This window comes from Sander vitreus, chromosome 13 (genome assembly GCF_031162955.1).
Source record: "Sander vitreus isolate 19-12246 chromosome 13, sanVit1, whole genome shotgun sequence".
Taxonomy (NCBI): domain Eukaryota; kingdom Metazoa; phylum Chordata; class Actinopteri; order Perciformes; family Percidae; genus Sander; species Sander vitreus.
In genome coordinates, this window is record NC_135867.1 from 21838949 (window position 1) to 21852010 (window position 13062).

The window sequence follows — 13062 nt, forward strand, 5'->3', positions numbered from 1 at the left end:
TGAGTATGTGCATGAAAACAACAACACAGGAAAACCCTGAGGCGGCCGGCCTGCAGCATAATCATTTAGAAGAAGGGATGCTTAACGAAATTATCGTTATTAATGGTGGGAAAGTGATTTTAAGGTTAAATGCTAATCAGATCATTTTAATTTCAATAATTTATCTTTCACATACCTTAACTTCCCTGGCACGGCCCACAAATAATTCATCCACTGTCTACCTGCTCATTCCTATTAGTCACAAAAGACTATCCCAGCATAGGGATAGTCATCTCGAAGTAATGCCCATACCTGTATATTTTATTAATATATTTCACACATAGCTTGTATTTTAGGGTTTATCCTTTCTCCTCCCTGAATTTCTACCTTTGCAATCATGTAGAATGTAAGATCTGATGATACACAGTCAATTTAATTATTATTCCATTGAAACATTAAACTGTCACCGGAAATGGCTGCCTATGGTTTGATATGGGGGAAAGCATTGAGTCAACTCTACAGTCTATAGTTTCAGGCCAGAGAAATCTAAATCTGAACTAAAAGCAGCTTCAGACAGTGAGCTGCAGAGTGGGGTGATTAGTCTACACTACACTACACTACCTGTCACCTTACCTTTAAAAAATATTGCTAAATGCAGGCTTGAGTTTTGAATTGGTCTGTATGTCCCTACACCGCTTGGTCTTCCTGCAAATGCACTGCAGTGATTCTTCTGTGTATGTGTCTTGCTTGTGAAGTTAGTGTCTCTACCCTCACGGTCCCTCAGATCCACCTCAGCTGGTCTCCTCTGCATCCAAAAGTCCAACCTCCGCAGTTTTGGGGACAGAGCATTCTCCAGGGCAGCTCCCAGGCTCTGGAACTCCCTCCCCCAAGAGATCTGCACCTCTGAGTCCCTCACCATCTTCCAGTCTCGCCTCAAGACCCATCTCTTCTCCACTGCCTATCCCTAGCCCCACGCCCCTCCCCTTTTCATCTGTGCCTGAATCTTGTTTTGTTTTGTTTGTTTGTTTGTCTCTATTTCTATACCCTGTAAAGCGACTTTGAGTTCGTGAAAAGCGCTATATAAATTCAATTTATTATTATTATTACATGAACAAGCTGCCCGCCTCACACTACCCATAGTCTCACCATGTTTGTTTTCTACTTTTCTAAGAAAATACAATTAGTAAGCGTCAACCAAAAATACACTGTGTTTGATCCATATGGAGCCTTTCAAATCGCTCTCATCAGTCAGTTACATATGTGTATATGTATGTTGGCTCCTTTATCTCTGCACATCCTTTTACTTACATCACCCTTTGTCTCTGCTGGCTATGTGCACAACAGACAATGTTGACATAGAATAGAGGATTGACACGTATGTCAATAAATCACTTGCTGATGCTATTTTAAAGAATGTGCTCACATGCTGCACATCTCTCCAGTTCTGCCACTCACCGGCTCTTTGTAGCATCTCAACGGCACCACCGCAAGCAGAAATAAACCAGCTATTCATTTTTACATTCTTCCTCTGCATTGTTGTTTATATAGTGGCTGTTCTGCAGGCCAGTCATTTCACATCTATTAGAACCTGTCTATACAGTCGCTAGATGGCGCACTGCCTAATTTCTCTGTATTTTAAAAGCATCTTCGCTGCACATGAACCTTTACCATAATGACAAATAAAGCTGATGTGGGCGACAGCCAGGACCCGGGCCAGCAGGCCTGCCTGGACCTTCACTTAAAGCCTACTCACTCTGATCAAGTTTGGATGTGTATAATTTGGGTTCATTTGTTGTTCTATACTCGGCTCTTTCACATGGCTGCAGTTATTTAAATCTCCATAAATAATACAAGCTTATTATGGATTACAATCATAACGGAGCTCCTTCGAGCGGCGGTGAATAACATGAGGGTGCCCTACATTACATGCTTTTAATATGTGGCAGTAGTAAATTAAAAATACTCGGGCAGCATGAAGCCATTGGTGCTGTAAGCTAAAGCGGACCAACACGTAGTGCTGTGATAGGCAGCCGCTGCACTGAACACAGCCTGCTGATGGGGTGCTCACAGGCTGCAGGCCGACCGGACCGACCGCCGCGATAAGTAACGCTACTACAAAGAAACATCACTTACATCAAGCCTGGCAGTCCCGTAGTGTTTTCATCATTTATGCGCAGAGGTATGAGGAATCCTCATGTCTGTAGTGGCCCGAATAGCACGACCGGCTGCGTTGGTATTGTCCAGATGTGTAACACCTTCTCTGCCTGCTCGTTTGTTCATGTATTTAAAACAAACAAACAAAAAAAAATGTATAAAAAAAAAGAGCTGGCTGGAATAGAAGATGCACAGCTCTGCCGGACTTGAAATAAACACATATATAACTACATGTCATCAGGAGTGCTTGGCTAACTCAGCTGGCGTCACGTCTGAGCGTGTGTCACTCTGAGCTGCGATGCGTGTGTGTGAGGAGACAGACAGTGTTGGGGAGGTGGGCTCTATTGTCTCTACTGTGGATGACATCATCCCAGACCAATGGCGAAACACACGCGATGAAGGGCTCAGGGGGCGAGCACGCAGCACGTGCGGGCTGCCTGGTGGTGGAGGAAGAGGAAGAAGATTGACACGGATGTCTGCTGACCAGGAAACTATCTTCTGATTGTGTGAAATCATGAAATAGAATGGATAGACTAATTTTAGCAGTTAAGTCACTGATGCCAAGAAAGGCAGCTCAAGCAGAGACATTTAGCCGTGCCAGGAGTGACATATAATAGGTTTCAATCATAGACTGGTTTTATTTTTGGTTTGACAACTCTCCCCCCCCCCCCCTCCGGCCTTTTTGCTCTTAGACAGAGGTGCATGGTCAGCATGAGCCCCTGGTAGATGGTCCTCTGTTGTTTGTGCACCTTTCCAGCCATTCAGGTGTGCAACCTGGGTTTGTTTTTCACATATTTGGGCGTGCATCTATCTCATGTGGCCTTTTGTGGGTTTAAAAGCTCTATAAAATATTCCCATAGGTGCTGTTTTAGTTCGACAAAGACATGACCAACTGTTGCCAAACATTTACTACAAGTATTGTAGACTATTCAAGTACAAATTTAAGGTAGTTACTTTAAGTAGGTCCATGTCATACTACATTATATTTTCTATAGTTTATTTCTTTATTGTTTATTTCATATTCATGTTTAATATGTGTGTTTGTTTATGTATGCACCAAGCACCAAGGCAAATTGCTTGTAAGTGTAACTTACTTTGGCAATAAAACCTTTTCTGATTCTGATTCTGATTCTACACTACTTTTCAACACATAAAATATTGTAATATTGTTACTTTTGTACTATTGTTACAATTGATACTTTTATTCCACTGCATTTATTTACACTTCCAACCATAAGTGCAAAATGCAGTAAAATGCAGATTAATGTGCATATGTAAGCCTTTAGAAAATACTAGATATATGGCCTACAGTATGAACAACATATATACAGTATAGGTATAAATAAGTAATGGCAATAGCGAGATATGTACAGAAAAAGGTGTATGATATGGATACAGTGTATACTATAAATATGTATGGGTATGTGAAAAAATGATATATAGTGCAGGTAAGTGTATAGTAAGACAGAGTCATAGTGCAAACATATATAGTATATTGCCTAATATATAGGCTAATATTCCCAGGGGCCATTTTTCTGCATATTTTGCTAATAAGACTTATTACAGATAAGTAACAACAATGTGACATTTTTATTGTAGGACTTGTAATGGAGCACTATTAATTGATTAAAGGATGAGTACTTTCTTCATCAACCTAAGGCAGTATAATATTATGTGACAGATTATGTGGCAGAAATTTACAGTAAAAGAAGTATGAACTTTTCATCTAAGAGAAATATGATCTGAAAGTTTCTGAAAATCTGAATTTCGGACAATGTTTGACAATTTTATGTTGGTTCTGAAATGTATCAGCGATTGTGTAAATTGATAAGATGTGAGCAAATATGTGACAAAATGCACTTGAACAGTTGCCAGTCTTCATTATGAAAACTGTAGTACTGATATTAACCATTGTTCTTGTATTGATCTGCTGATTGTGTTTTCAGTTAGCTAATTAATTAATCATCTTTGTATGAAGAATAATCAAAATTCTGTACATTTGAATAGTAATACCACAGTTAATATAATAGTATTCTATTACCAGTTAAAGTTCTGCTTTCAAAAATGCACTAAAACAAAGGTACACAAATTCTCTCACCAAAATGTACTCCAAGTATCAAAAGTACTTATGCAGCTGAGTGGCCCCTTGAAGAGTTATATTATTATATATTATATTATTGGAATTTTATTAACCAAAGTAATATAAGGTGTTAAAGGTACATAGACTTTTTATGTGCTGTGCTTTTATTTAATGCATTTTAAAAACGATGATAACGATGATATACCTACAATATGCCTATCATGTTTTTTTTTACACACACACACACACACACACACACACACACACACACACACACACACACACACACACACACACACACACACACACACACACACACACACACACACACACACACACACACACACACACACACACACAGACTGACAATATTGTCTTTATGAGCGTGTTATTTCTGGGAAAGCTTTTTTAGCTTGAACAGAAAAATCCATAATTTCTCTCTTCACAAGGAGAGGAGATGATTGACACAGATGTCATGCTGACCAGGAAATGATCTTCTCATTGTCTGAAATCATAAAATAGAATAGAGAGACTAATTTTAGCTGTTAAAGACATTTTTGCTGTCACTGACGCCAAGAAATGCAGCAAGCAGAGACATTTAGCCGTGCCAGTGACATATCCGGATATAGTAGGTGTCACTATAGGTTTGACATCTCTCCCCCCTCCGGCCATTTTGCTCTTAGACAGAGGTGCATGGTCAGCAAGAGCCCACTGATGCCCAGTCTTTGGTAGATGGTCCTCTGTTGTTTGATACCTTTCAACCCATTCAGGTGTGCAACATGGGTTTGTTTTTCTATAAAAGCTCCCATAGGTGCTGTTTTTGTTTGACAAAGACATCACACCTCACCCAAGCTTGCTCAGGATCAGAGGAATTTCAGCTGAGCATCGGTAAAACAATCCCTGGTCTCCCCTTTTATAACTACATTTGAGCTGCACATTTCTACTGCAACTTCTGACATGTGTGTCTCACAGCCTCCACACAGAGAATCACAGCTTGTCCTTCTTGTATTGATACTGCTACAAATACTTCTGGATCCTCTTGTCTGCCCCTGCCAACACTGGTGACACGTCGCCTACCAGCCTCAATCCAGGCTCATTCACAGCTGTGACTGTAACATGTAAATAAAAGTCATTCCAATTCCCAAATTAACAGCATTTCACATCTCAATGGATCATTAGTGGTGATTTTGCACTTGCTGCACTTGGTAATGTAATGATGTGTACATTTGGTAATATGAATATTACGGTTGACACCTGCACTGTAAATTACGTGAGTGTGTGTTTTAAAAACATCTATAAACCTCTTAATGTGTCGCAATTAACACTGCAGTGATGTAAGCTCACAGAAATGACTTATGATTACACAAAGTATCCGTAAATAGGAGTAAAGACTCCTATTTTGTTCTGACGTGTCTTCTACAACAGAGACTTCATTGTGAGTGGTTCATACTTGCATAGTTCTCCTTCATTTCAGAGCAGCAGGAATGGAAGGACAGTAATTATTTTCAATACGCTCCTCTAAGCTCTTTATATCTGTTCAGGAAGTTAGCTTACAATCTGTGGCCAAAGTTCTGTTAATTCATCCGGTCCCAGGAGAAGCAAGTGACACCTCCTGTAAGCCTACACAGAGAAACATCATTAGCTTTATTTGGAGTCCTGTGTCTGGCCAACTGGTGAATATAAGTCCAATATCCACTCTCCCTTAAGGGTTTTTAGCATCTACTAACTCCTGAGGGAAATATCCAGCTCTTTAGCTGCTGAATGCTAAACTATTCATCACATCTGTCATTTAGTGCTAGGCAGGTACCGCACAGTGGGTGAATCAGAGCATATTTGCTGAAAACAGCTTCTTACTACTGCATGAAAACCACGGTGATGAGAACAGTGAAGCTAAAAAATGCTTTAAAAAAGCCCTGGAGTGCTGAGGGGAAGTGATGAGTCATGTGGGTTCATCACTACGAGAGACACCTTTCACATTACACATTGATCCATTGTACAATTTGAATATTTATCAGTGCAGCTTTAACCAAACTTTAACCAAAGAGGTTTCAAATGCATCTTTTTTGGTGTGGTCACACAGGCCGCTGCTATAGCTGAACCTGGAAAAACAAAAAAAGAGAAAACAGAGGATTTAGGATCAATAAAGTATCACATACCTTTTGCCAGTTCTAAATCTGTGACTGTCTTTACCCGCTTATTCCTTCTCAGGGTGCCAAAGCATATCCCAGCATGCTCTTGGCAACAAGTAGGCTATGAAACCCATCCAGGCTCAGCATGTGTATGCATATTAAGTCCATGGCTCATTTCCTGCTCAATACAGCAAAATGGTAGAGCAGGGAAATATGGATAACACATAATAATTGAATATTTGTAAGCCTTGATGAAATAAGGGGATTTTTGTAAACAGAACAATAATTTGAACCAGCCAGCCTTTATTAAATTATGTTAGATTTTAACAGGCCAGTACAAACACATTTTTCACCGGAGATTAAGTATTTCATTTATTTAGTTTTGGGAATAAATTGTAATGAAAATGTACATTCAAAATAATCTGGTTCTGGCTAAATGTCAGCAGCAGTGTACTGTATTAACTTTGTGTTGTTTTCTTGTTTTAGTTATTTTGTCAAACTAGACTGATGCATAACACCGGAAATCCACAGAACACAAAATTCTGCAGCTTCATCTGCTCCCAGCTTTTTTATTAAAAAACGTGTTCAGTCCTCAGACCTTCACCATATATAGAAGAAGTGAATTAATTCAAACCTTATCAGAGAGTTGGCAGCATGTAGAACTCATTTTTTCAGTTGTCAAAGAATCCAGAAAATTAAAACTCATTCTTTTTGAGTTATTGAGCAAATCATAAGGTAATCTCACTGTCCAAATGATTCATAGAAGTGACAGTGTGCCCACAAGAAATATTGACTTCTACCACAGCGGGAGTTCATTTCCCACTTACTGTGTCTGGAATTAGTACATCTTAATGCTTGCAATAAACAAAAGGCACAATTATCAAGACACTGCCGGGAAAGTAATGACATCATTTTCATATTTCAAACTTTTTGTCTCTTTTAATTAGTTTATCTATTGTGTTGCTGCTGTTGAGCTTCAGGCTAAACAATCATCAACGTGATAAAACCTAAACCTAAAGTCATCTACCACCTCTTTCCATCAAAGACGCATTGCATCAGTAGAGCTCCAGTTTCCCTTGTCTGTGGTCTTTAATGCTACTCATCATTATTTCTATTCAGTATTCCTATTTTATGCTACTTTATACTTAAATTCCACCACATTCAGAGGGATATGTTGTCATTTATGTGACATATATAGTTACTAATTACTTGTCATATTAAGACTTTACATATAATAAGCTTCTAGAATGCAACGCATTGTTAAGGATAAAACCATTGGTCCTCAACCATTATGGCTTGTGAACCTTTCAGATGTCTATCAGTTGTTAAACTTATTTCCCCTTTAAACTTCTCAGGTGGTTTCATTTAAGACAACCAAAGGTATTAATATCCAAATTTGTGTAGTGAATATAAATCTTTATCAAAAAGAATTTATTTTTTTCTTCTTTCCAACCCTCATTATATATCTCACGACCCCTCAGATTTATCTTGTGACCCTTCGGAGGAGGCCAACCCCTAGCAACCAATGAACTAAACTTCATAACTGTATATAAAGTGTTTAAAACTAGCTCCACCAGCAGCTACAACAGTATAATTCTGCATGCATTTAACTTGATGCATCAGTATTAACAATCTAATCATGTAAATAGACAATGCATTTTCAGCAGAAAATTCACGTGAAAGCTGAAAAGCTAAATTGCTCAAGCTAAACTGGATTGTTAGCTTAACTGCGTAAAAACAAGGTAAAGATGTGAGAATAGTTGGAAAAGTGGGAATGGTTTTAATTAGTATGAATTTTATTGAAAAGTTGAATACCACCACTTATGTAAAAAAAAATTTTTTTTTGAAAAGCTAAAGCTAAACTGAATTAGTGGCTTTAAAAGTTCAATAATGCCAAAAGATGTAAAACATTGTACGGTTTGAAATTTATTTTCTAACTGAAAGTACGAGTATGTCTAAAAAAAGTCATAGTATAGTGGCCGGGTAGGTTCAGTGGGTAGAGCAGGCGCACATATATTTAGAGATTTTATGCCTCGACGCAGAGGTCCAGGGTTCGACTCAACCTGTGACAATTTCCTGCATGTCTTCCCCCTCTCTCTCCTCTTTCTCACCTGTCCTCCATTAAAGGCGGAAAAGCCCCAAAAAAAATAATCTTTAAAAAGTCACAGTGTAGTATTTCGAAAAGCGTCATAGTATAATATGTCCAAAACAGTGATTAAAAAAAAGTCATAGTATAGTATGTTGGAAAAAAAGTCAAAAGTCATGGTATAGTATGACGAAAAAAAAGCATAGTATAGTATGTCGAAAAAAACTGAAAAACTGGGAAAAAATAGTCTTAGTATAGTATGTTGAAAAAAAGTTATCATATAGAATGTTGAAAAAAAGTCATAGTATAGTATTTGGAAAAAAAAGTCATAGTATAGTATCTCGAAAAAAACTGAAAAAAAGTCATAGTATAGCACGTCAAAAAAAAGTCATAAAAAGTCATAGTATAGTATGAATAAAAAAAAGCACAAAAAAGTTATAGTATTGTATGTCGCCAGGAAACAACACTACCTTGAGACTACTTTTCTTTTTCTATATTTGAATCTTCATTCCTGGAAATTAGGTTTCAAAATTCATTATACCCATAAGATTTGAACCCACAACCTTCTGTCTTTCAATCATTCTATTATCTCCCTGTATCTGACATGGTACAGAGCTTGTAGTATGTCGAAAAAGTCATAGTATTTTATGTAGAAAAAAATCATGAAAAAGTCATAGTATAGTATGTTGAAAAAAGCCAGAAAAGAGAAGAAGTCCGAAATTAGTCATAATATGGTATGTCAAAAAAAGTCATAGTATAGAATGTTGAAAAAAAAGGTCATAGTATAGCATGTCGAAAAAGTCATAGTATACTTATGTCGAAGTTTTTCTATAAAAAGTGAAAGTATAATATTTTGAAAAAATTAATAAATTAGTCATGGTATGGTATGTCAAAAAAGTCATAGTATAGTATGTTGAAAAAAGTGATACAAAAGTCATAGTATAGTTGAAAAAAGTGATACAAAAGTCATAGTATAGCATGTCGAAAAAAGTGATAAATAAGTCATAGTATAGCATTTTGAAAAAAGTCATAGTATAGTATGTCGAAAAAAGTGATAAATAAGTCATAGTATGTCGAAAAAGTCATAGTAAAGTATGTTGAAAAAAATCATAGAATAGCATGTCGAAAATGTCATAGTATACTTATGTCGAAAAAAGTGTTAAAAAAGTCATAGTATAGCATGTCGAAAAAAGTCATAGTATAGTATGCTGAAAAAATTTATGAAAATGTCACAGCATAGTATGTCGAAAAAAGTGATAAAAAGTCATAGTATAGTATGTTGAAAAAAGTGATACAAAAGTCATAGTATAGCATGTCGAAAAAAGTGATAAATAAGTCATGGTATGTCGAAAAAGTCATAGTAAAGTATGTTGAAAAAAATCATAGAATAGCATGTCGAAAATGTCATAGTATACTTATGTCGAAAAAAGTGTTAAAAAAGTCATAGTATAGCATGTCGAAAAAAGTCATAGTATACTGTGTTGAAAAAGTCATTGTATAGTATGTCGAAAAAAGTGATAACAAAGTCATAGTATACTGTGTTGAAAAAGTCATTGTATAGTATGTCGAAAAAAGTGATAACAAAGTCATAGTATAGTATGCTATTTCACTAGTAATATTAGGCTATCCTTATGATTAAATATGATATACACTATATTGGAATATACGCATTTACTCTAACAGCAATTCTCTCCCACGCAAATTCTCTCTCTTTTGCAGCAGCCGCCTTTTTTTTTTTAACTCGCTGTATGTGCGCATGAGTATTTCCGCCGACCCGTTTGTTAGTGGTTGTTGCCATGGTGAATCGTAGTATCATGGCTCCATTCATGCTGCCTTTTTATTGTGGCGGTGAACCTACTCTGAGTTGATTGAACCAACTCATATCAGCTGTTCTGAAACCGAAAACTCAGAGTTTCCCATCTGAGGGTACATCAACTCAGACATCAGGGTTAGACTCAGAGTTTGTTAAACCTTGTACTTGAAATACCAGGTCTTGAAACTAACAGCAGCCTGTAAGGTTTGAACACTCAAACTTCAGTCTCCCAAGCATTCTCTTATCACCCTAAACTATCTGACCTGACACAATAGCGCACGTTTTCGTCTATACGTCTTTTTCACTTTGTGTATTTGACCCGAAAACTTACTGAAACTTATAAGATTTGATCACTCGACCTTAGGTCTTCCACTCATTCTCTTACCACTCTAAACTATCTGACCTGACAGAAAAACATATGATTTTGGCATATTTGTCCCTTTCACTTAGTATTGGACCTCAAAACTTACTGGAAGATATACAATTTGAACATTCAACCTTTGGTTTCCCAATTATACTCTCATCACCCTAAGCTATCTAACCTTATATGAACTTTGGTTTCGTAATTATATCACAGTATAGTATGTCAAAAAAAGTGATAAAAATGTCATAGTATAGTATGTCGAAAAAGTCAGTAAAATATGTCGAAAAACATGATGTAAAAGTCGTAGTATAGTGTGTCGAAAAAAAGTAATGAAAAAGTCATTGTATAGTATGTCAAAAAAAATGTGATAATAAAGTCATAGTATAGTGTGTCAAAAAACGTGATGAAAAAGTCACAGTATAGCATGTCGAAAAAGTCATAATATAGTCTTGTCGAAAAAAAGTGATAAAAAGTCATAGTATAACATATTGAAAAAGTCATGGTATACAAAGTCATAGTATAGTATGTCGAAAAAGTGATAAAAACATTACAGTAGGGGCGACCCTCTAGCTCACCCAGTAAGAGTGTGCACCCCATGTAGGCTGAGGCCTTTGCAGCGGCCCAGGTTCGAATCCGACCTGTGGCCCTTTGCTGCGCGTCATCCCCCATCTGTCTCCCACCTTTCCTGTCTATCCACTGTCACTCTGAAATAAAGGGAAAAAATAATCTTAAAAAAAAAATGTCACAGTATAGAATGTCAAAAAAAGTGATTAAAAAATTCCTAGTAAAGTATGTCAAAAAGGTCATAGTATAGTATGTTGAAAAAAGTAATTAAAAAAGTCATAGTATAGAGAGCAATGAGAATACAGATCTAAGATGGTCAAATTGCTTTGGAAACCCCCTCACCCCACATTTTCCCAACATTTCATACTTTACTTTATGTACAGTTTGCTGATAATATGTGTGTACCTTTGCTGACTTTTACCAATGTATGGCTGCAGGATCTTTACTTGTAATGGTGTATTTTTTTTTTACATTGGCGCACTAACTTATGTAAAGGATCTGAGTACTTCTTCCACCACTGTCACCACTAAGTGTTGTTTTGACTCTGGTAATTTATAAGGCTGTAAAATTGTTGCACAGGGTTGCATTACATTGTCAGAAAATCCTGTTTTGTCTGTTTTTAATGTTTAGCTAGTTTTGTAATGCGTCACTTCAATGAAATAGTTAATATATATATATATATATAAACCCTACATCTACTTAACCATGTGCTTTGGTGCTTGCATAGACATAATTTTAAAAGACTGCGAGAGTACTCATTTATTTAAATGTGGAATTAAGACAACAAGGCATCTTACAGCATCATAAATGAACAACATTTATTTCTTTTTGTACATTAAACGTGCATATCAATAAAATAAAAATTGATCATATAAATACCTCTACTGTAATACTGTTACAATAAATATGGCTCTATAGATTCTAGGTTAAATAAAAAACAAACTTCAATATCAACTGCTGTGTGAGACACTCAGTCTTCTCTTTTAGGACATTCCCATCATCCCAGATGATGAATCTTTTTGGCAATTGTGCTATGATTAAGACCTAATAACACTTCCAACAGAGTCCCACTGGAAAGTGACCCTTTGCTCTCTGCTGTGCTATGTCTAAAAGTAACGTTAAAAAATGTTCACATGTCAGCAGGACAGATAAGAAAACAGGTGTCCCTCTCCTATCTGTGGAGTCAATGGCAAAATAGTGTCATGCCTTTCGTCAATTTGTGCTGGAGAGCAGATGTGCACACACAAAATCACACACACCACACACACCACGCAAAAATCCTAAATGTGCTTATTGAATTTATACTTCATATTACAATTTAAAGCGGGCACTCTGCTCCAGGTTGACTTATGTTGTAAAAAAGGCATTTTTAACCCTGGCTATGTCAAACATGAGATTAATTGAGAAAGCTTTGTGCGTAAGGGGGCCAGGCAGAAAAGATTATGATACCGCTGTGATTCACATGTACAGGAACACATCAACACGTCAACAGCCATGTCAAAATATTACGTACAGTAGGCCTACTTCAAAATAGATTACCAAGAAACGTTTACTATGATAACATGCAAAAATAAACACACCTACTCTTTCACAAAACTCCCACGCACAATGTTCATCTTTTACATGATATACAATGAATAATTAATGTATAGATTGAGTAATAAATATCAACACACAAATATGTCACTTAGTCTCAGTAATGTCATTCCTTGTATGTAAATGTCAAGTATAATGTCCCATGCAGCATCTTTTTACTTTTCCATATTTTAACACCCTTCAAAATACTGCTTTAATCTTGTGTTTTCTTAACACTTAAACACTCAAATAATTGTCCACACAGAAGTTTTACATTTCAAGTGACAGAAGGTTTGATGTGATTTATGCTGATAGCAA